Source organism: Chenopodium album, chromosome 5, assembly GCF_948465745.1.
Source record: "Chenopodium album chromosome 5, dcCheAlbu1.1, whole genome shotgun sequence".
Classification (NCBI taxonomy): domain Eukaryota; kingdom Viridiplantae; phylum Streptophyta; class Magnoliopsida; order Caryophyllales; family Amaranthaceae; genus Chenopodium; species Chenopodium album.
The window spans coordinates 72410884-72437221 of NC_137838.1; the positions used below are offsets into that span (position 1 = coordinate 72410884).

Here is a 26338-nt window from a genome sequence, read left to right on the forward strand (position 1 = left end):
TGTACCGTATGTGCCTACTCAGGCTTACGGACAGTATCCTCCTCACTTCATGCAGCCGGCCTTCTTTGGGGGTCAGGCGGCATACCCAAATGTCCAGCCACTGGACTGGCAGCTTCGTCTGCTGCGCCTGGGTGAACAGCCTTCTGCGTTCACTCGGGAGATAACCGAGGCGGCTCAGCCGGCCAAGGTTAAGAACGTGTTGGTTGGTACCTATGATGGTACCACCAATCCGGAAGACCACCTCATGGCTTACACCAACCTCATGTACCTGCAGGGGTTGGATGATGCCACTTGGTGTCGGTGTTTCCCGGCTACATTGAAGGGCATTGCCCAACAATGCTTTGACAATTTGCCAGCCGGGTCCATCGATAGCTTCAGGAAGCTCGCCTTCCTGTTTGCTTCCAACTTTTCAATGAACATCCCTGCAAAGAAAACAAGCCTTGATTTGAGCACTGTTAAGCAGGGAGGGAGAGAAGGGCTGCGCTCATATGTCAGGCGGTTCAATCTGATAAGAATTCAGATTCAAGGACTGTCTGACGAGGTAGCTTTTACAGACTTTTTCAAGGGTCTGAGAAACGGGTCGACTTTTAAGTTCGACCTCGTCAGAAAAGGGGCTTTCACCTTAGAGGCGGCCCTGAGGGAGGCGGAAAGCTACATCCAAGCTACCGACCTCTGCTCGCCTGGTATCCAATCGGACTCCAAGAAGTCCGACAAACAGAAAGACAGCCGGTCAGCTCAGCCGGCCAAAAACAAAGAAGAGAGCAAGAAAAGAAAAGAAGTCTGGGCGGTTACTGACTCTGACCAGCCGTCCCAGAAGAAAAAGAAAGAATTTAAACCGTACGTCCCCAAGTACGAGTTTAATAAAGACTGCAACTCCATCCTCATGGAGGTAAAGGACCGGCTGTCCATTGAGAAGCCGAATCCTATGAAGAGTTATGTCAAGTCACGGAACAAGAATAAATTCTGTCAGTTCCATGAGGAGGTCAGCCATGACACCAACGACTGCTTCAGTCTTCAGCGTGCGTTGGACCGACTGGTTGACAAAGGGCTGCAGAAGTCCTACATTTCTAAGTCCCCAGCCGGGGAAAAAAAGAAAAACAAGGGTCAGTCCTCCAAGAGTACCCCCCAGCCTGCTAGTAGTTCGGATACCGACAAGCAGCCGGTCTACACTATAGCAGGCGGGTTCTCATGTGGTGGCCCTACCATCCGGGGCACTAAGAGCCATCTTCGAAAGATGGACAAAGATGATGATGAGCAGGCGGAAGCCAGCTCCTCCTTCCCAGACGTCTTGATCACTGAGAAGGATAGGGGCAGCGTCCGCCGCCCGCATGATGACCCGGTGGTCATTGAATGTAAGGTTGCCAATCAGCTGGTTGGACGGATCCTTATAGACACCGGCAGTTCATCAGACATCATCAGCCTCCGGTGCCTGCAAAAGCTGAAATACAACGTCAGCAACATGCATCCGGTCACCCACCCCTTGGTTGGTTTTGGGGGTGGGATGGTCTACCCAGCCGGGAGAATTGACTTACCCATCCGGCTGGGAGAGAAAGGCCAGGGACGACATATTGTCGTCAGATTCTTGGTCGTTGCGGAGTTGACCGCCTACAACATCATTCTTGGCAGGCCAATCCTCAACGTAGCCAAGGCAGTAATCATCCCGTCCCTCATGCTCATCAAGTATGAGAAGGATTACGGCTCTGTTAGTTCCTTGAATGGGGATCAGAAGACGGCCCGAGAGTGCTATCTCTCTGCCGTCCGAGATACCGTGGCCCCAGGCGGTCAGGAACCAATAGACCTTGACAATGTCAAGGATGCCGACCCAGCTCCTGCCCCACCAGCAGCCGAAAAGAAAAGAAAGGCACCTATGCTGGTGGAGGTGAAAAAAGAGAAAAAATAGCAATCACTGACCGGTGAACGGTCAGATGAGCTCCGTCCCCAACCGGCTGGCGAAAGCATTGATCTCGTTCTGGATGATAGCCGTCCAGAACGTACCGTTAAGGTTGGGACGGTTGCTCATGCTACCTTGGGTGCAAGCTTGCACCTTCTGCTGAAGGAATTCAAAGACATTTTTGCCTTTGAAGTGGAGGAGATACCAGGCGTCAGCCCGGATCTTGATGTCCACAAACTCGCCGTGGACCCCAAAAAGAAGCCCATCCGGCTATGATCAAATATCTTCAGGCAGTCAAAGAAGAGGCCGGGGCACTTGAGGAATTCCGACTAAATCAAGTGCCTAGGTCTGAAAACAATCAGGCGGATGCATTGTCAAAACTGGCATCTTCCGCCTGCCATGGCACGCCTCGGTCTGTCTTTTGGAAAGTCCTGGAAAAGAGAAGCATCTATGAAGATCCCATTGGAGTTCTGGACCGAAGCTCTACCTGGATGGATGGCATCCGGGCTTATCTTTCAGACGGCACCCTTCCTGATTCACCACAGGAGGCAGCCGTCCTGAAGAAGCGAGCTGCAAGCTTCGAGTTGAGAAATGGAGAACTCTTCAAGGCGGGGTTTCTTAAACCCCTGTTGAAGTGTGTCACCCCAGAAAAGGGGAGGGAAGTTCTCGAATACTTGCACTCGGGATTCTGCGCCTCTCACATAGGCGGCAGGTCCCTAGCCGTCAGAGCCAGACAACATTATTTTTGGCCCACTCTTGAGGCAGACGCCAAGGAATTGGTGAAAAAATGTGACAAGTGCCAAAAGTTTGGCAAACTTATTCATCGTCCGGCTACTGATCTAACGACCATCCACAGCCCAATCCCGTTTGCAAAATGGGGCATGGACATTCTAGGCCCTTACACGCTTGCTCTAGGCGGAAAGCGCTACATCTTGGTGGCTGTGGATTATTTCACCAAGTGGGTTGAGGCTGAGGCGGTTAAAAACATCAAGACCTCAGACGTAATTTCCTTCATCTGGAAGAATGTTATCACCCGGTACGGGGTACCCATGTCTATGGTGTTTGATAATGGTCCTCAGTTTGAGACGCCTCAGCTAAAAACTTGGTTGGGAGATCAGGGGATCTCAAGCTGTTTTGCATCTGTTAGCCGGCCCCAAGCAAACGGCCAAGTTGAAGCCTTCAACAAACTCATCTCAGACGGAATTAAGAAGAAAATAGAAAGAGCCGGTGGCTTGTGGGCAGAAGAGTTGATCCATGTCCTATGGGCCATCCGGACAACGGAAAAAGGGGCAACCGGTGAAACCCCATTTCTCATGGTTTACGGTGTTGAATCCGTCTTTCCCATCGAACGTTACGAGCCGACTCTTAGAGTCATGCTGTATGATGAAGAGGCAAACTGGGAAGCAATGCGCCTGGCATTGGATTCACTCCTAGAACGCAGGGGCAATGCCGCCTTGCGTCATGAGATTTATTGTCTGAGAATGACTAGAGCCTACAACAAAAAAGTACACAAGCGTCCTTTGAAAGTTGACGACTTAGTGTTACGAAAAATGGAGGCAACTGGTAGGGCCAATGAGCTGGGAAAGCTAACACCGAATTGGGAAGGCCCCTACCGGATCTATGAAGAAGTAAGGGACGGCACCTACCGCCTGCAAACCCCAGACGGCAGGCGCCTGCCTAGAACTTGGAATGTAGACAATCTGAAAAAGTACTACTTCTGAGAATGAAAAATTTTGTAAACAAACGAACTAATCAATGAAATCACTTTGTTTGCAAATTGTGTTATTTTTTTATTCTCCATCCGGGTGATACCCAGGCGGGTTCTTCCTTACCCAACTAATTTTGATACTTAGTAAAGGTTACATTTGTTGGACCGCCTGGGTAATACTCGGATCCCTTGTTTATTTAGGTTTGATACTTTGTTTATTCAACCGTCTTATTATCCGCCTGGGTAATACCCAGACTGACCCGTTTGTCTAAAAAACTAAGTTCGATACTTAGTGTAAATTCAATACTGACTAGAAACTAAGCACAAAAACGTTTAGTGGCTACACAACCGGTCTCAAACAAGACCAGAGGCTAAAATGGTTGGATGGTTGCTCATTTTATAAAATCGCCTGTCCCAACATGGACAAAGGCGTCCGGCGACACCCCTCCGGGTGCAATCGTCGCAGAGAACAGACTATTGGTCGTTTCTACGTATCCATGCAGACGGCAAAAATTGAACGACCAAATTGTTCAACTCATAGCTGTCTGACCAAAATAACCTACGAAGAACGAATAAGTTCCCAGATACCGGATTCCCATAGGCATCAGTCGGTCACCGGCTGAAGTTCTCACTTAGGTTATTTATTCCAAAATTGCACCTCTCACCCCAATTGGGGCAAAAGAGTTCAATGGCTATGAAATCTCTACCAAGACGGACATACGCCGTCTGTGTAGTGACCGAAGCGCCTGTTGGTGTACGGCTGTGCACTTGGTTTGGGGCAATCACTACTGTGATTGATTGACTTACAAACATATCATGCTCTTTGCAGCATCAGACGTTTTCAAGTCAATCAACCAATTCCACTTGAAACCAATCACACAGCCGTCCAGGGGCAAGGACAGCCAGACTATTGACTAGTTAGGCAAGAAATCGCCGCATGCTTTTGATAAGTTAGGCAAATTTTAAAATTTGCAAAAAATAAAAATTCAAATGCAAAATGATCAAAACCGACTTAGTCGGTGCAATTCATAAAGTCCACCCAACCAAACGGTTGTAATGGATTAAAATGTTAACCGGACCTCGTCCGGGAGAGAGAAAGAAATTGTTAATTAACACGGCTCCACAGCCGGTAAATACAAAGATACTCGGCACGCAGGCCGGAAAAAGCAATTTTTGGCATACAGGCGCTGAATAAAAAGAAAATAAAAAAGCAAAGATTGGCATGCTGCCGCTGAGGGGTCACTTTTGGCCTGCAGACGGAGCCTCCTGATCCTCCTCATCATCTGAGGGTATTTCCTGCGCTTCACCAGGACCAGGAAGCTCAGGCGCGGATGGCTTGTTGGAGTTGATCCAGGCTTCAAAGGAGGCAGGCTCTGGCTCGCCTCGCTCTCTTAAGTACACCACGTACTCGGCATAGCTGTGCGCCAGTTCCCAGATGCTGTAATCCGCATCTGGGTACAAGGCAGCCTAGGCAATCTTCATACAGGCGTCATTGTCAGCATCACTCTCAGCAACAAGGCGGTTTTTCTCCGCCTCCAGGGTTGCTGCAAAGTTTGTCTGAGCTTGAGCAGTATCCTTCTCCAGCCTCTCAACCTTGGTCTTCAGTTTGCCAAGGTCCGTCTGGGCCTTCTTGAGCGCCTCATCAGCCTTTTTGGCGCTCTCGTCCACCTTTTTCTAGGCTTCCTCCGCCCCCTTCTTGGCCGTCTCAGCATCCGTCGCCCGCTGGTTGGCCGCCTTCAGATCTAGCTCTAGCTGCTGGATTTTAGACGCCTGTGTCATAATTATTGCTTTAGTTTCAAGTTCATTTACGATAGTTGAGTATAAAGCAACATTATCAGCGTCTGTGGCGGACTTCTTGGCCCTTTTTACCTCTTCCCGTTTGCGGGAATAAGGACGCTTGAGCCCGTCTACCCGCAGCATGGCCTGCAAAAAGTTAGGCGGTATAAGTATCTCAGGCGGGATAAAATACTTGTAAAAAATAAAATTGAATTGACAACTCCTACCTCAGCCAGAAGGGATAGAATGCGTTCAAGATTGAACGTCTCTATCCCAGGGATATTGTTCTTATCCCTCTTCCGAACGGCTTCCAGCATGGCCTTGGCATGCTTCTGGACGTCTGGCCAGCGGGGAGATTGATCTGCACCACAATCAATAGGTGATGAGTGTGAAACTAAGGCAGCACCTATTTGTAGCCGGCCGTCTGAGGATGACGTCTGTTGGGAGTGGGATTTCACCCGTAAAGGCCACCCCAGCTCGAGCGGGGATTCAAAAGGGTTCTTACCTTCAGAGCCGGCCAAGCGGGAACCGCTTGCAGGCGTGGTGAACCCCGCGGCTGCTGATAAGGGGTTGACAAGATCAAGGCACATGTTGCCGCCTACCTTCTCGAGTCGCCCCGATACCCGTATCGTCTTAGCTCCGGCTGAGGCGCCAGGAGTTGACGCAGAGGCAGACTTTTTATTTTGTTGAGAACGGCTGGGGCCTCCTCTCTAGCCCGTTTGAGATTTTTCTCAAACGATTTCCCAACTTCTCCCCCCTGCGAAAATAACCAAGTCAAAGTTAGCATCCGGAAAAGATAGTTTTTAAAATCAACTTAAGAAAGGGTCAGGCGCTCAATACCTTGGCCCTGAGCTCGGCCGCAGCTTTCTCCGCAAGATCTTTGCGGATGGTCGCAGAAGACCGCTTGGGAGTTTTCTCCGACTGCAACATGTTTAATGCTTCTTCTGCAAAAAGAAAGAAATTGGTCAATATCATAAATCAATTTCGATAGAAAAATACTACAGACGGTATAAACTCAGGCGCATACATTTGGTAAACATGTGCCCTAGCCCGCAGGCGGCCAGAAAACATTCATCCTTGAGCCAGGCGCTCTTGGGAATCCAATTCTTGGGAACTTTTATTGTTTCCCCGGTTGACAGAGTTGCGTCTGTGAGGCCGAAAAAGTCTGCCTCAATTATTTTGTCAAAGTCTTCCTCTAGGATCCGGGGAAGAGCGCACTTCCTGCCCAACAAGTAAGGCTTCTTATTGTACAGACGGAATTCATAGTTTTCCCGTCTGGTTAGGGCTGACATCAGGTAGAACCTGTGCTTCCAGCCATCGAACTTGGAGACCTTGTCCAAGGTCATCATATATTGCGGCTGCGTGGTTAGAGTGTACCACGCCCTCCAGCCGCCTGGGCTTCTGCTGAGGTAGTGCATGCTTGCAAAAGCCTCCCAGCCGGGGTTAAGCCCCTGGAACTCGCAGGCGGCAACATACCCCAGAATGTTGGTCCAGGAGTTGGGGGTAAGTTGCCAGACCCCAAGGCCATAGCCTCTTAAAATTGCCTTCACCGCCTGGTGAAGGGGGAAGCGAAGGCCAGCTTTGAACGCCGCCTCATAACAGCCAAAATAGTTGTTGGCGTTCTGTTGATCGTCCCCCCAGGGGATGGTGCCCAGCTCAGGCAGCACCCGGATCTTATACCCGTCTCCTAGCGGGTGCATTTTCTTAAAATTTTCTAAGTTCTCCTCCATTTGGGTCCGGTCCTTGGAGGAGACGTGGATGCTGAAAGGATCGTCCTTCTCGCTCCACTTTTTCCTTTCTTCCTCCTCGCTATCCGGAAGAGGGGGTAAGTCATCGCTGCTCTCAGAGGTAGAGGCGGAGCTGTCACTCTCCGTTCCCTCCTCACTTTGGTCCAGGAGGGCAGAGACGGCCTCGTCGCCGCCTTGATCACACTCTTCCAAGAAAGAGTCAGCAGGGGTTGAAGGGGCGCGCGGAGGGGATCTCTCCAGAACCGTCTGGTCTCCTTGACCAGACGTTTCTCCCTCAGGCGTTTGGCCGCCTGAGCCTTCGCTCTTGTAATTTGGGTCCTTGGCCGTCTGCATTGTCCGAGCCATGGTGTCCTGCACAGACACATAACTGGTCGGAATCCTTGGCAAAGGGTGGTCCCAACACCCCGAGACGGCACTCCCAGTCCTAGACTAAGCCGTCCCTGGTGACCGGCTGGACTCTAACCTAGGCTGTGCCGTGTGTGTTGGTGATGCATCCATTTATTGCAAGAAATATGTACAAGCGGTGAAAAAAGAAAATAGCTGGGAGAGACAGAGACGGTACCTTTCGATTTGATATCTAAAGGAAGGCGGGTCCGGCTGGGTCGTTGAAGAGCGAACTTTCTTACTCGCGTCAGACTCAAGCGGATGACTTCTGCTCTCTCAAAGTTTTTCTCTCTAGAAAATTTTTGTAAATGTACAAAATTATGAGGGTAAAACGGCTATATATAGAGGGTAAATATGGGGGCATTTGCGTAATTTACTCGAAAGGTGAACGGTTACTCTGTAACGGTAAAATTACCGCCAACCGGAGCGTGACATGTGTCACAGATGCCACGTGGCGTGCCACGTCACATTTGTGAGGGGCAAATGTTTAGGGTAATTTTACCCTGCCACGTGGCCCAATCAGAGGGTGACATGTGTCAGCCTCAGATTGGTCCAAAATGGACCAATCCCTGCTTGACACGTGTCATTCCAGAAATAAAGGGAAAAAGGCGGCCTTTAGGCCCAAATCCCGAGAACGCCGCAATACGGCGCAGCCCACCAATGATTAGGGTTCTGTGACCTAATCATTGGGCACAATTTCCAAAGACCCTATAAATAGGGAGATGTCCCTCATTTTGAGGACATGTTTGATCATTTATTGCACATTTTACTCTTTGATAGAGACATCCTGAGCTTGGAATTCGAGCAGATCCCTACCTAAATTTCCGCACCTTTTTTCTCCCTTCAAGTTCCTAACTTGTGCGTCGGAGGCGGAGCACCACCCAACTGGTGTCTCCGTTTGTTTTGCAGGTACAACTCACCCCGGATCAGTCTTCGTGTCGTAACTCTCCCGAGGGACAAAAACACCCAAAACACTTATAGTACAAGAAATACTTAACACATTCCATAAATAAAAAAATAAGACGGGTTGGTGTGCACTAAAACTAGACATGGAAAAAGCATATGATAGGATTGAATGGGATTTTTTGTGGGAAACCCTTAAATGTTTTGGATTTCCTTTGAAATGGATTCATTGGACCCAGGAATGTGTCACCAAAGTGTCATATTCTCTCAAAATCAATGGAGAAACTACAGAGTGGTTCAAGCCTTCAAGAGGGCTAAGACAAGGGGACCCCCTCTCTCCGTATCTGTTTATCTTATGCATGGAAGTTCTAATCAGAAAATTATCCCTAGAAAGCCAAAAAAATAAATCAGGGATCGGGTTCAAAATTGCTCCTCGCTCTTTTAATATTCCATGCCTCCTTTTTGCAGATGACAGCTTAGTTTTATGTAAAGCTACAACGTCAGCTTGTAATAACTTAAAGAGAATACTAGATGAATTATGCTCCTCCTCTGGTCAACTAATTAACTTCCATAAATCGTCAATCATTTTTTCACGTCAAATTACAAATAGTCGTCGCACTGCCCTTGCAGCCCATTTCAACATGACTCCCAAGTCCTCTCTCGGAAGATATTTAGGGGTCTTTTTTAGCTCTCATTACCCTATGAAAAAAGATTTTAAGAGAGTGCTTGATAGCACCAAACAACGAATAAACTCTTGGGAAGCCAATTACCTCTCTAAAGCAGGTCGCCATACTTTAATCCAAAGTAATCTAGAAGCCCTTCCATCCTACATTTGCTCTTCTTCTCTTCTTCCCAGTGAAATGGCAAAAAATCTAGACTCTCTCCATAGAAATTTCTTTTGGAGGCAACAAAAAGAAAAAAATGGTACCCCTCTAGTAGCATGGAATAAAGTTTGCAAACCCAAGAACCATGGCGTCCTAGGTTTAAGGCGAACCCTTCCCTTAAATCAAGCATTCCTCGCTAAGTTAGGTTGGAAGATTCTTTCAGACCCTACTAATCTTTGGGTTAAACTTATAAAAGAGAAATATCTCCATAGCTCCTCTTTTTTTGACTATCATCTTCAACCTAAAGACTCACATATATGGAAAACCATTCTTGCACAGAGGGAAACTCTGCGCAAAGGCATTCGTTGGAAAATTGGCAATGGCAATGACATTTATTTCTGGCTAGACAACTGCGTGATGAACAAGAGTCTCCTAAAAGCCTTAGAGTTACAAGGCCACCAAGTCAACATTAACTTAAAGGTTGCAGACTTTATTCTCCCCGACCGAACTTGGAATAAACAAAAGCTTTGTTCTTTATTACCGAATTATATTGTACAACTAATCATCGGCATTCCCTTACCTTGCTCTCAAATGTCTGACACACCAGTATGGGGCCCTACGCCTTCGGGAAATTTTTCAGTGAAGTCGGCTACATGGATAGCACATGATTTAGAGCCAAATTCTGTAAAATGGCCCCATCGTTAGATATGGAAATTGGACATCCCACCTAAACTCCAAATTTTATTATGGCAAATAATGCATAATAGTCTTGGAGTTAGAGACATCCTTTATAAAAGAAAGATTATTCCTTTCAATCATTGCACCTTTTGTTCCGCCTATCCGGAATCTCACGACCACTTATTTCTTACTTGTGATTAGGCCAAAGAAATTTGGAACAACACTTTAACTCAAAACTGGTTTCCTGGTACACTCCCACCCACAGACTTGATAACGACATTATCTATGCTTCGGAAAAACAACTCCGCCCTCCGAAGATTTATTTTCCTTTTATGGAGTATCTGGAAGGAACGAAACTCTATTATTTTCAAGAATGAGATTTTTAGCATCTCTAGAACCTTCCACCGAGCGCAATTTGCGTTTGAAGAGTGGAATTATCGTATTCTCATAGATACCTCTTTAAGCTCGGGGTCTCCAATGCAGAGATCCCAAACCTATCATCTACCTCACCCAAACCACCCAAACACTCAGTTGGTTGCATGGGAGGCAGCTCCTCTCAATTCTTTCAAACTCAACTTCCACGGTTCGGTAAAAAACAACTCAGCAGCAGCAGGATTCATCATCAGAGATAGTGAAGGTACACCCATTGCAGCACAAGCTTTCAACCTTGGAACCACCAACGTCTTCGTCGCTGAAGCTTTTGGCCTCCACAAGGGAATCATTCTCGCCCTCCAACAAGGAATACAAAATCTTCACATTGAAGGGGACAACCTCCTAGTTGTCAACGCAGTAAACGGTATTTGGTCGACCCCATGGCAAATTGATCACATTATAGAAGATATCAAGATCTTACTTCACAGATTCCCCCATTGGGAACTCCGGCATGTCTACAGAGAAGCAAATAGAGCAGCAGATTGGATAGCAAATGTTGGGCATATTGTCACACACAAATTGGATATTCCATTCTGTACCTCTTCAGCTTTATACCCTATTCTCACCTCAAATGCTTTAGGATCACCCCTCGTGAGGAGGGGGTCCTAATTCTTTTCTTTTTCTTACCTTAAAAAAAATGGAAAGAGCAAAAGGAATCGAAGAGAGTACTTAACAATGAATAATTTCATAAAAATTAAAAAATCAATTAAATTTATTGTTTTTGCAATAGAATTCTAAGATCTGAATTGTGGGGGAGTCTGATCGAATTTTGCAAAACTAAGAAAGTCAACTGCCTCGGGAGGTGTACCCAAGAAAGCCCCTCCATCCAGCAGTTAAGTTAGTTGGTTCAACTGTTTTAGAGAGAGAAAATTTGCAGAGAGAGAGGAGAAAATTAATTACCCGGCTAATCTATGTAGATTAGTATTTATAAGAGAGGATTAAGTGTCGATTAACTGACTTGATTAGAGTTAGGGGATTAGGGATTCTGGGTCGTATTAGGCATTGTTGGGCCGTATTAGAGTTTCTCGGGATGCCACTGTGCACGGTTCTAGAGTATTAATGTTCTAGGGTTTGAATAAGGGTATTTTGGTAATTTTCGTATTTAATGAATATGGGCCCACATAAGGGGTCCAAACATTTATTTTATATTAATTAATATTCTAATCATAAGCTTATATTAAATACACATCGATATCAGATTAATGCAGCAATCTCTTACATTAAATGAATATATGATGAGGTATTTTTATGTAATTTCTCTACGTTTAATTTGGTTGGTTGCAACCTTTTTCATTTCAAGGTTGTCAATGCGTAATTTTAATCATTTAAATTTTTTAATATTTATACGTAATAGTTATAATAGTATTATATCGTGCATGAAAGTATAAGCTTAGATGTATCTGACAAGACCTTATATGTTTATATTTTCACGGAGTATAAATTATTGTATAGTACATAGTGGAATGTGTATGTAAAAACGGGGCTACAGTCAAACCGATGCAATTAGATAAATGGGGAATTATTAATTTAAAATTGTGGTTAAACTGAGGAATGCAATAGTGTAAAAGTCAAAACATTTCTATTGGAATAAAATGAATTTGGTACATTTTCTACTTTTCATAATTTCTTGTTTAAGCTATGCATGTCTGCCACTACTCATTGGTTAATAATTCTTCTAATTACTTATCATAATAGTAAAAAGGCAAAATTGGCCTCAACACTCTGAACTTTTGCTTGGGTGCACTCAGCACCCTGAACTAAGAAAAATAGCCAAAACACCCTGAAGTATTAGCAAGGGTGCACTTAGCACCATACAAGAAAATTTCCAGCCAAAAGTGGCCGGATTCCGGCGACTTTTTTTTTCAATAAAAAAAACGTTTTTTTTTATTTTATTCTTCTTCTTCTTCTTCTTCTTCTTCTTATTATTATTATTATTATCATTATTATCATTATCATTATTATTATTATTATTATTACAAAAATACCTCTATTTGCGTGTTGTTATATATTTTTTTTACGAAAATTAAGGTTTCGGGGGTCATTTTTACCCTTAATGAGTCCAAATTAAGTTCGGAATTCGCAAAAAAATAATGAAAATACCTCGTTTTGCCTGTCGAGGAATATCTCGATTTGCGTATTATTATTTTTTGTGATGGAAATTGTTCGGGTAAGGTTTCGGGGGGTATTTTTACCCTTAATGGATCCAATTTAAGCTCGGAATTCGCAAAAAAGTAATGGAAATACCTCATTTTGAGTGTTGACGAATATCTTGATTTGCGTATTGTTATTTCTTGTGACGGAAATTGTTTTGGTAAGGTTTCGGGGTTATTTTTTCCCTTAATGGATCCAAATTAAGCTCGGAATTCACAAAAAAATAATGGAAATACCCCATTTTGCGTGTCGAGGAATATCTCGATTTGGGTATTGGTTTTGGGGTCATTTTTACTCTTATTGGGTCCGAATTCAGCTCGGGATTTGCAAAGAAAATACCTCGTTTTACGTGTTAAGAAATATCTCGATTTTCCTGTCTTAGCTACTTAGATATTTCTCGACACGCAAAACAAGGTATTTTTGTTTTTTTTTTTTTTTGGCAAAATCTAAGCTAAATTTGGAATCATTAAGGGTGAAAATGACCCCCGAAACCTTACCTGAACAATTTCCGTCAAAAAAATAACAACACGCAAATCGAGGTATTTTCGTAATAATAATAATAATAATAATAATAATAATAATAATAATAATAATAATAATAATAATAATAATAATAAATAATAATAATAAAATAAAATAAAACATTTTTTTATTAAAAAAAAAAAAGTCGCCGAAATCCGGCCACTTTTGGCAAGAAAATTTCTTGTATGGTGCTAAGTGCACCCATGCTAATACTTCAGAGTGTTTTGGCTATTTTTCTTAGTTCAGGGTGCTGAGTGCACCCAAGCTAAAGTTCAGAGTGTTGAGGCCAATTTTGCCTAACATATTATAAACATATGATCTTTAAGGCACACATTAAAACAAATTAAATAATACCATGAGGGCATGAGGAAACCATATATTATCATAATGATAAACAAAAAATAAAATAATTTATAAAGAGTTATTGATTTATTTATAAAAATGACACTAGATAAATGTTTATTCATTTTATCATGATGATAAACTTGAATTTTCCCCGTATTAACTACGGAGTGGTTAAGTTACAAGATTCAAATTTAAACAAGTATGTAGAGCATTATAAAAATGGAAGGCTTATGTTCTAAACTTAGCTTCACCCGTACGTCTAAGATCTTAGACATTGGATCTTTCAATAATGGGGATCATTGATTCACATTAAAGGTTAAGAAAAGAGAGAATGTGTTGAAAACCTTGAAATTGCTGCCCCTCTACCAAGTTGGAGTTGTAGAAAACTATAAAATGAAAGTCTTATTGTCTTAATAAAATTGTGATTTGTGAGTATCAAGACGAAATCACATGAGAACGTGTTCAAAAGAGATTTCATTAATTAACGGCAATAGATTCGGTATTATAGTAATACAAGTAATTATTAACATTGATTAGGAGACAATTCAAAACATAAGTAAGGCCCCGTTCTCTTCATCTTATTTTGCGAAATTATTTTTATTGAAACAAAATTATATTTGCTGAACTTAAATTATTTTTACTGAACTTAACCTAATTTTACTGAACTGAAATTTTTTTTATTGAGCTGATTTTTTTTTTTTTTTTTACCGATTTTCTATTATAATTCTTCTTTAAGAAAATTGAATTTTACTAAACTTATTTTTACTAAACTGAAATTATTATTTAATTAATATTATTTTTTTAAGGTGAAGAGAACATGGTCTAACACTTTAGCATTACATTAATAAAATGGTAAGGGAAATGTTTTTAAATCATAAACGAAATTGTTGACATTATCAATAATCGACAACCTAATAGTAAAGCAGACACCGGAAATAACACATGTCATTTCATGGTGTCGTTTTTTCCCTCCAAAAACTATTTTCCAAAAATAATTATTACTCTAACTTTATATTTCTTTATACATCTTTTTAATTGAAAAATTATTTAAAACAATATTATTATAAATATTTAATTTATATATATTATAATAGCTATTAAAGATTCTTATCAATAATATTAACATTATTTACTTACAATGATTTTTAAAAAAAAAAATCTCGCCAAGTAACGAACGCCCAGGGGCGTTGGATAAGATAACTAAAAGTAGAAATATTAAAATAAAATAAACGTTAATTACATTGATCGACGTGTGATTTTGGCATGCATTTCCAAATTAATACCACTTTAAGAAGTATATATTTTAAAGGGAAAATACAAGTTAATCTGCCAGATAAACGAATTTTTGTTAATTTGATGGCATTTTTGTAAGTATATTGAAAAAGCAGGGTCATTTATTCAGTATTTTTGGTGAGCTGTCCAATTACTGTTTGCCTTTTGCTTTTACAGTTTGGTGAGGAAATTACACATGTACCCCTCAACTAGTATATGAAAAGACGCATATAACCCTCCACTGCTACTTGAAAAGACAATTATATCCCTAGATAAATAAATTTTGTTTATCTGGGAAATTGACTGGGTATCCCTCTATTTTAAATGCTTATCTAACATCCCAAGGTTGTTTGTCAGCGAGATCTTTTTTTTTTTTTGGGAAGAAGTTTAACATTGTGCAATTATATTTCCTTTATTTCCTTTACTATTTGGTAAGTTTACTTCATTTATACACCTTCAACAAAAATATTATTATTCTTTTATTTAATAAAATGCAATAGTATTTTCCTACATATAACTTGTGACGTAATAAGTAATTATTTATATAAGTGTGCATGTAATACTCCCACGATTTTTTTTGTAGTATGATATAATTTTATTTATTTTTATAGTTACGAAATTTTCATCTTATTTTGCATGCAATTAGATTATTTTTATAATTAGATATAGTGTTCAATTAATATATAATAAATTATCGTGCTTTCATGCATGACACAAGACATAATCTAATAGAAGTATATTTTTAGAGTTTGTTTTTTAAAAAATCAGGTTAATCAAACATGAAATCAAGTCAAGAACAATTTTTTTTAAAAAAAAAAAAGACGGATTGTTTATGCGATTTATACCCTTGTCACTTTAAACTTATATGAGTGTAGTGAAGTAAAAAGAATCGACTTTAGTTTATTTGGTAGATGAATAAAGGCTTAGGAGTCCTAGGATTGAGTCGTTATAAGTGCATATGATAGTAATGAAGTAGATAAGTAAATTAGGATTGAGTTGCAACTTCAAGTTTCACTTCTAAAGACCTTTTTAATATGTGCATTCCAAATTTCCCATGTACAGGGGGTGTTTGGAAACCAGCTTTTTAGCTGACTTTTGGCTTCTTCAAGTTGGTCAAACAATCAAAAAACATGTTTGGTTATTGGCTTTTTTAATTAGTTGAAAACCTGATTTTTAAGCCAAAAACAAAAAGCTAGTTGGAGCAGCTTTTGGCTTTTGGCTTGTTGACATAATTAACTTTTGATTAATAATAATTAGTCATAATAAAAGATAATTAGTAATTAATATTTAATAATTAGTAATTAAAAATTAATAATTAAAAATTAAAAATTAAAAATTAATAATTAGTAATAAGTAATAAGTAATTAGCAATTAATAATTAGCAATTAATAATTAATAATTATCAATTAATAATTAATAATTTTTTTTGAAACCAATTAATAATTAATAATTAATAATTAATAACTAATAACTAATAACTAACTAATAATTAAATATTTGATAATTGATAATTAAATATTTGATAACTAATAACTAATAATTAAATATTTTTTAATTAAATATTTGATATTTTATAATTAATAATTAATATTTTCTTTGAAACATAAATTATAAGTGTTTAATAATTAGATTTTAATAATTAGTATATACAATATTAGTACTTTATAGTACATTATTATTGATAATTATCAAATTATAACTAATACAATTATTGTTAATTAAAAACAAAATAATTAATTAATTTAAATTATAATTAGTTATAAAAAAAATATTATCTATAATTAATAGTTAATGTTAATAATTACTAATTAGTGTTGTGTAGTTTAACAACAGCTAGCACCCAACAAACCAATTTACCAAACGCTACAACTTTAGTCAAACAGCCAACTCAAAAGCCAATCTAAACAGCCAATCAATCCAGCCAATTAAAACAACCGACAACCAACAACCAATTACCAAACAGGGCCACAATCACTTTATATTAGATCATGCTTCACTATGATGAATCCCTTCTATAAAAAAGTTAGATATAGTTAAAAGATACTTTCTATAAGAAAAATCTTCAATATAAAATTTAGATATAGATATAGTTAAAAGATACGTAGTACTTTTTATAAGAAAAAACTTCAATATACTTAAAAGATACTTTCTAAAACAAAAAACTTGAAAAAGTCTTGTTCTTCTTGATTTGAAGGTTCCATGTACGTGATAGTCCTTGCATCCTTGAAGATGAAGGATTGCCTTTTAAATTTCTAAATTAGTTCCATGAGGCTATTTGTCATGAAACAAAGTCATTAATCTTCAAATTTCAAAACTAACACGGAATAATCAAAACTAGCTAGTTCTACATTATAGGATACAATACCATAGAATTCCAAATGATGATTTTATCCATGACTTAGTCAACCATTACTTAGCACAATTTTAAGAGACAATACCATAGAATCCCAAATGATGATTTATTTTATTCATGACTTAGGGCCTGTTCTGATTGACAGAACTGAATTGAAATGAACTTATTAGAGCGAGCTAAACTGAACTGAATTGAACTGAACTTATTAAAGCTGAACTGAACTGAACTGAACTGAACTTATTAGATCTGAAATGAACTAAACTGAAAATAATTGTATCAAAATAGGCCCTTAGCACAATTTTAAGAGACAATACTATAGAATTCCAAATTAAATGATGATTTTATCCATAATTTACTCAACCATGACTTAGCACAATTTTAAGAGGATTATTAGTTAACTTTGCATTATTGCTCTCAATAAAGTAATTACAGACTCATTTCATGTTGTAACACCAGGAACGAAAAAAAGTCTAACATAGAAAACGTGGAAATAAAATACCCCACGTTGTCCTTGCTCAATACGTCCGTTTGCTACAAGCTAAAGTGATCTATAAATCATGACACTCACCAAATGCACACCAAAAGTGTCAAATAATTAGTTTTATTAGTTCTATTTTCTTTAATTAGTTCTATTTTCTTTAATTAGTTCTTAAAAAAAAAAAAAAGCTACAAATCATGAACACTTACATGAACAAGTACGAGGCAAACTATACGGCTCTTACTCCAATCACATTCTTGAAAAGAGCTGCTAAATTTTATGCTGATCGTACCTCCGTCGTATACGGTGGTGCTCGGTTTACTTGGCGGCAGACCTACGATCGCTGTCGACGCCTCGCTTCCTCCCTCCAATCCCTTGGCATTGCCAAAAATGATGTGGTTAGTTTATGTTATTTGATTTTTCTGGTATTTTTTTTTTATTACTCCGTAGTTAATTATGTCTATAATTGTCATTCTATTTAGATTTTCATAAACTCTAATCATACTATAATTTTTATCATACAAATATAAGTATATCACTTGCTTGGTGTGAGAATTATATCCCTCTCACAGGGGTGGAAAGAGATTCTCTCCTCCCTTTGTCTTTGAAAATGTAGAGATAAAAATAAAATTGCTTGTGACGAGGAGAGATGTAAAAAGAAATGATAAGAGAAAAGAAAACATTTATTGCAAATAATTTCTAATATGTTTTTTTAAGAAATGTTGCAAATAAATTGAAATTAAGATACTTCTAGTATTATTGCTCAAGTCAAAAGTCACCATAGAGGATTAGAGGGTAGAGACTCATTTGGTAAAACACTTTTAAAGTCAAGATATCCCTAATTAAATGAATAAAAATTTAATAAGACTGTTTAGTAGAGAAATATAGTTGGGAGGGCTGATGTTACTTAGATCAAGCCCATTCATCATAATGTATGGGCCCTAGTAGGCATTAGGTAATATATGATATAAGATAGAGGAGTCAAAATCAAACCGAACCGAATCGAACAAAACCATCTGTTTTGAGCTGTACTGTATCCAATCTAATTTGATCCGAAAAACTCAACACCCAAACCCGATTTGTAATGGAACTGAACTCAACCCGAATTCGAATTTGACCTAATTTGAACTTAATCCGGTACGGATTTGACCCGACTTGAACTCAACTCGAAATCGATTTGACCCAAATTAAACTCAAACCGAACCGGTTTGACTAGACCTGAACTCATTCTGAATCGAAATTGACCTGACAAACACTCGATTCAATCCTATCTGTTTTTTATCCGAACTGATGTCAACCCGACTTGATTTTGACTTGACATGATTTCAAACTAACCATAATTTTAAACCTAAATTATCATTTACCTTTTTTTTTTTACTTAAACATATAGTAATGACACGATATGGAAAAATGACAGATGAATAACTTGATATCAACCCAATAACAAGATAAAAAAAAATGATAATTCTCTGATTATAAAAATGTACTTATTTGAATATTAAATTGGTCTACATACTCAACCAAAATTCAGCAAAACATGAAAAGTATCTGAATAAGATTTGACCGAATACTAAATCAACTTCAGTAGTCAAACCAAGCTTAACAAAATTGAAGTCAGTTGAATCGAAACCAACCCGATCCAAAGTCATCTGATCCGAGATTGACCCGGCCAAACTCGTTTTGAACCCGATCCGATTTTATCCGAACCTAATATGAACCGATCTAAAGTTGACTTGACCAAAACTCGATCTGGACTCGACAAATCTTAACCTGAATTTAACCCGACTCGAAAGTAATTCGATCCAACCCGACCCAAAGCGGATTAAAAAGGTAATTTTGAATCGAATATATCCGACCTAAATAGACTCGACCCAAACTCCATCCGATTATCCGATGTAACACCTCTAATATAAGACCCTTTATATGATGTTTTGCCTCTAGAAAATCAAAATATATTATGCACATAAGTACATAAGCACATTTTAAATTATTAGATACCTTAGGTGATTATAATTAAAGTACTCAATTTGCAAGCTCTATTACTTTTTTTTTTTTTCGTTGGGTGAAACAAGCTCTATTACTTTTAAATTAGTACCAACCAATTAGCTTACTTGATACTTTGATAGAGTACTTACCTCAAATCTTAAAAAGCTAAAGTTCGAATCCTGCCAAATGAGGATTTTTGATGGTAAGGGTATCCTTAACCTCCCCTTTATTTTCAAGTGTACGTCTAGCTCATAAATACTGGATCAACAAAACTATGAAGGTTAAATTTTGGCTGGGTTCTTCCTTGTCATAGAAAAAAATTTGGAAAAAAAAAATACCAATTGGAAATTATAATTTTCATTATTGTACACAAGCTTATGACGGAGTACATTCTTATCTGAATCTGTTAGCAACTTAGCATGCATTCATGTTATCTATTACTACCTCTGTTTCATATTTTTTGCAACTTTGGAATATTTTATCTCTCAAATAATGGCCAAAGTTGCAAAAAAATGAAACGGAGGTAGTATATCACTTATCAAAGGGGTGTTTTAGTAACATACTGCATTAAATTGTTGTTCTTTTAAATCAAAGTGTATTGTTTCTTGCTAAATATCTCATTCTATATCTTCCAACTTGTTAGGTTTCTGTATTGGCCCCAAATATACCAGCAATGTACGAGATGCATTTTGCTGTGCCAATGGCAGGAGCTGTGCTCAACACCATCAATACTCGGCTTGACGCCAATACTCTCAAGTCTATACTCGATCACTCGGAAGCTAAGATCCTTTTTGTGGACTACGAGTATATCCCTCTTGCTTACGAGGCGCATTGTCTCTTAAACAATGACCCAAAACGTTCGACATCGAAACCCTCTATTGTTATCATCACTGAGATGGATTCTCCTACAAACAAACATGGAAAACACGAAAGAGAAAACTTTGTTACTATGGAAAATGTCAATGTTCGCCATAACAAAATGCATGACAACAATCAATTGGAATATGAATACTTGATTGACATGGGAAATGTAGATTTTGTACCGATGAATATTGATGATGAGTGGGATCCTATTGCTCTTAACTACACATCCGGTACGACGTCTTCTCCTAAAGGAGTGGTGTATAGTCATCGAGGCGCTTTCCTAAGTACCTTGAGTATGATCTTAGGTTGGGAGATGGGTACCGAACCCGTGTACTTATGGTCCTTACCGATGTTTCATTGTAACGGATGGACCTTTGCTTGGGGAATTGCTGCTCGAGGTGGGACTAATGTTTGTATACGCAATACAACCGCGTCTATAATTTACCAAAGCATAGCACTCCATGGAGTCACTCACATGTGTTGTGCGCCGATTGTGTTGGACATAATTCGTGAAGCCAAGCTAAATGAGCTCGTACAACTAACCTCCCAAGTCCAAGTACTAACCGGTGGGTCACCTCCTCAGCCAGGACTACTTAAAGAGATGGTGAAACTCGGGTTTCATATCGTGCAAGGTTATGGACTAACCGAGTCAGTAGGCCCTGCACTAGTGTGCGAGTGGCAAAAGAAGTGGGATTGTCTTTCACAAGAGGAACAAGCACAATTGAAGGCGCGTCAAGGGATTAGTCCACTAAGCATAGCAGACGTTGATGTTAAAGATACGGTAACAATGCAAAGTGTGCCTAACGATGGGAAGACGACAGGGGAGATTGTGATACGTGGTAGTGGCATAATGAAGGGATACTTTAAGAACGAGAATGCTACCGCGAAGGCATTTGCTAACGGGTGGTTCCATACCGGTGATGTAGGTGTTATACACCCGGACGGGTATATAGAATTAAAGGATAGGTTGAAAGATGTGATCATATCTGGTGGTGAGAATATTAGTAGTGTACAAGTTGAAGGGGTGATTTATCGACACCAAAACGTGTCGGAGGTGGCCGTGGTGGCAATGCCACACCCGCGATGGGGTGAAAGCCCTTGTGCATTTGTGATGAGAAGTGGCAAAGATGAAAGTGTAACGGAACAAGATATCATAATGTATTGTAGAAAAAATCTTCCTCATTATATGGTGCCTAAGAAGGTATGTTTTGTGAAGGAGCTTCCAAAGACTTCTACGGGAAAAGTTCAAAAGGGAATATTACGTGCTATGGCAAAGAAGTTATTTGATGTGCAAAATAATCTTGTATTGAGCCAAAATATTGTAGGCTCCCGTTTATAATGCTCGTTATTGTTATATTGTTGACTAGATTTTAAACCGGTGCAACATGCACACGGTTTTAATTTGATTTTGTACTAACTTAAGAAGATTGACTATATGAATCTTAAATTATTTACAAGTATTTTAAATTCGTTTCTATGTGTAAAATTATTTAGGTTTTTCGTTCTCTATTAAAATTTATACTATACATTAAAAGGCGTTCCTTTTAAAGGAACGATGCCACGTGACACTCTTCAAAGTATGTTTGTCATGTCACAATGCCATTTCACCATCCAAAGAATATGTGCCACGTAAGTTAGCCACTTCATTTAACAAAATAAAATATTGCTTTGAACAAGATTCGAACCCATACCTCTTGTTGAGTAATTAGATTTTGATGATTGTAAACTAATGATGATTATCTATCTAACGTGTTTGTTAAGTTGTGCATAAAAAGAACAAGTTATGATTGAAACAAGATACAAGGAACCTGAGCAATGCCAAGTAAATATATAAGGAACTTGAGCAATATATGATAAGCAATAGAAGGAACAAGAGCAATGATGAGTGATGGTTGATGAGCATGATGATGGCGAAGAAACCATGAAGGTAACTACTACCTCCGCTTCGGATTACTCGCAACAGTTTCCTAAAATGGCTGCTTCACATTACTCGCAACAAATTATTTTCTTTCCTTTTTTAGTAAGTTTTTTACCATAAAATGACAATTTTACCCTTACTTTTTTTTTATAAACATCCTAATTAAATTATAAGTTTGTTCTTATTACCTTAATCTCTAAGGTTAATTAATTTCACCTTATCACCATATTCATCCTAATTCATTCCCCTCCATCTACATCCAACATCTTCTTTCATAAGTTTTCTCTCTCTTCCTTCATAATCACCACCTTCAATGGCAACCACCACCTTCAATGGAAACCACCACCATCACCACCGCCACTACCACCGACCACCACCACCACCAACATCTTCAATGGAAACCACCACCTACATCGCCGCCTTTGTTTTCTCTCTCTTCCTTTGCCTTTTGTTTCCTCATTTGGCTATGAAACCCAAATTCGAAGGTTTTTTTTTGTCAAATTTAACCATCAAAACTCTAGATCTAGAGTTTTGATGGTTAAATTTGACCAATTAATGTTGTAATCGATGATAGAGAACGGTTTGTGGGTTCGTGGTAAGTTTGTTCGTGGTTGCGGTGGCGTCGTGGGTTGGTGGTGGGTCCAAGGTTGAGTGGTTTCGTTGGGTTGGTGGTGGTGGGTTTTAGGATAATCGTGGTTTGTGGGTTGGTGGTGGTGGTGGTTTCTAGGATTTTCATGGTTTGTGGGTTGGTGGTGGTGGGTTTTAGGATTTTCGTGTTGGTGGGTTCAAGATTGTGTGGTTTCACTTGGTTGGTGGTGGTGGTGGGGGGTTCTACGGTTTTCGTGGTTGTGTGGGTTTTCAAGGATGGTATGGTGGGTTGCGACGGCTGGGTTTTGATCAGTTCGTAGTGGTGCTGGGGTGCGTCGGTGGTGGTTGTGGTGTCGGGTTCGTCGATTTCAGTGGTGGGTGGTTTCGGTGATGCTGAGTAGTGGTGGTGGGTGGTTTCGGTGATCCTGGGGTAGTGGTGGGTGGTTTTGGTGATGCTAGGGTAGTGGTGGGTGGCTTGGGTTGTTGCTTGGTGGTGTGGGTGGTGGTGGGGTATTTAATTTAATTAAGGTTGAATTTGTTTTTCCTTTTTTTTTTGGGTTGGATTAATAGTTAAACATATACCCTTATATTTCCATAATCAAGCTTTCAATCTTTTGTCTCGGCCTCCGCAAACATGTCCTTTGTTGCAAGTAACATGAAGCGGAGGTAGTATGTAAATAGGGGCTTACATATGTTATCTTCACGAGGTAAGTATCCTATGCATATATAGGTCATGTATGTGTAGGAGTCTTTTAATTTAGTTTAGTTTTCTAGTTTGCTTTTAAGTTGGCTCTAGCTTAGTTTGGTCTTGTTTTAGTTTTCTTAGCTTTATTATTTTATAAGTTTAAATAACCATTTGTTTTATCTTGTTATCCTCATAAGTTTTCTCAGTTTGTGTGATAAGCATGATGATGTTAATGATTGAGCAAACTTCTATCTAATAAAAGTCTTTTAGTGTTTTGATGTCTGCAGGATAAGTATACTCCGGGATTTGAAGTGAGGACTAAAACAGAGGAACCTTAGAAGACTAAGGATGGCAAGTAAAGAAGAAGAAGAGTTCCAGAAAGAAGTTCTACGAACTAGACTGGATAGAACTATAAAGTGTTCCCTGATAGGAACACATCAAGAGCTTCTTAACAGGAGCAAGCTTCGGTGTAATGCTGGGGATGCCAGGTTGTAATGTGGTCTGCGAATTCTAGTCTAATGCTAGAAGAATGACAACAAGTTCTTGTGTAATGTTGAAATTTAGCTTACAGTTCCAGAAGTGGAACATTGCCCTGAGATCTAGAATACATCAAGACTACAGGATTCTAGAACAAGAGTTTCAAATAAACAACATGAAGACGGAGAAATAGATGTATATTGCTCTGGGATTCATGTAAGTATGTTGGATATAAAAGTCGGTCTAGAACAAGTTTATATATAACCAAAGCAAACTCCAGACAGTCAATGAAATTAGAGTTACTGACTTGTCAGGAACTCAGAGACTGTTAGAGTAGTTCCAAATCTTATAGGAACTTAAGTATGCACGTCTTTAAAAGTCAGCTTTAATGATATATATTTATCTAATACGTACATATCTTTTAGGGATTTGGTTTTATTGAATTTAGATATTTATTCTAATAAATCCCTTTTGGAAAAAGATAAGTTTGTTTAGAAAATAAACAAAACGATAAGATTAGAATAAAATCTTATTTTATGTTAATTATATCTTTATTATTAATGACAGATTTTATTCTTAACAAAAAGATATATTTTTGAAAAACTTATTTTTAGAAAATATCTTTTAAACTTATCTTATGATATACCTATCTTTTTCAAGATGAAATGAATTATTTGAGTGTACTATAAATATGCCCATATGTATTCATTCAAAGTTGAGGCTGACGAAGTGTAGCGATCGTGCTTAATGGTTTTATCCTTCACCATGAAGTAAGTCAGTCCTCCTAGTCAAAGTTCCTATCAGGTTTTGGTTACAGTACATCCATTGAGTTCCATAGAGATCTCGAGTGTCCAACATATTAGTTTATTTCTTTATTCGTGTATATGTATTTAGAGTTATTCAATGAGATCTTGTAATGGAAAAAAGGGTTTGAGTATTTTGGGTAGTGGGGTGTGATGATTTTGAATTCTCTAAAATTCGTGAAGGAGTTTGAGAGTCTCTAAAATTCATTTAGGAGTTTTAAAGTCTCTAAAATTCGTGTAGGAGTTTGAAAGTTTCTAAAATTCGAGTGGTAGCTGTGAGAGCACAGTGAGTGAGCTTCAGGTAGGAAGCCGAGTGTAGGCACTCCGGGAGTGCCGAGTGTAGGCACTCCGGGAGTGCCGAGTGTAGTGCCGAGTGCCGAGTGAACCTAAGTGGGATTGAGGTTGGGTAGGACAGGTTCCTATCAGTTAGCAAGTGTCCGTGGAGGAACTTGTAAAAGGTCTGTGTGTAATATGTTGTAACTAGGAGTTGCCTTATTATAGTGAAATGTTTGTGTTGAAAGTCCCTTGGAGGGTCGAGATTTTACTTCCAGTTGGGCCCTGGAAGGTTTTCTTGTAAAATCTGCTTTGCATTCTTTAAGTTCCTAACTTTAACTGTTTTATATTCCGCGAAAATTAGGCACTAAGAACTTACTACATTTCACCCCCCCTCTTGTAGTATAACATCCGAACTAACACCTCCGATACATATAGGTAATACATTTACCACATCAACCAACTTTATTAATGACTCAAATTTCACATAATTTTATACTATATTCCTTTCGTTTATTAAGTAATTTAATGGTAATATAATTCATTTATTTTTCACAAGATTAGAATATAAATAAATATAATATTAAAAAAAAAGTGACACCCGAAGAAATGCCCGAACGCTACACACACTAACTATACAAATAGTCCAACATAATTATTAGATTAATGAAGTATACAAACTAACAATCCAATCGCCCGGGATACACACAAGTTCGATATTTATAAATGAATCAACATTCTTAATATCGTGAGGGTATAGGGAATGTTAAATTCTTAATTCAGTTTCCGTCAGACCGTCACTATATTGGGATATGACGGATTATGATTTTAAGAAATAATTGCTTAAGTTAAGGGTTTATTTATTTATTTATTTATTATTATTATTTTTTTTTTCGCCTGGCCTATAAAACTGGCTCGGCTTGATCCAAAAATCCCTCTAGACCAAATCCATAATGGGCTGAGAAATTTTTTTTGCCCGAACTTTGGCCTGGCTAGGCCATTGTCACCTCTAATTTAAATCTATATATTTCACCATGTAAAAACAGGCTTCAACATATTTTAATACAAACTAGATCTATATGCACATGATGTGTGCTATAGGTTATTTTTAAATTTATTGACTCCAATAATTTTATAATAGCTTGCAAAATTAATGGCATCTTAGGTATTATTTCACTACATCAACCCTTAGCTTTTACAATAGAAGCATATATTCTTATATTGCTACAATTTCTCACAAATATTAAAAGCTACTACTACGATTTCTGTAATTATAGAA

The 26338-nt window shown here is 38.8% G+C and overlaps 1 pseudogene; it reads left to right on the forward strand.

The window, feature by feature from the left end:
• Positions 1–17611: 17611 nt before the first annotated feature.
• On the forward strand, positions 17612–21654 carry LOC145633115 (trans-cinnamate:CoA ligase, peroxisomal pseudogene; annotated as a pseudogene).
• Positions 21655–26338: the final 4684 nt, after the last annotated feature.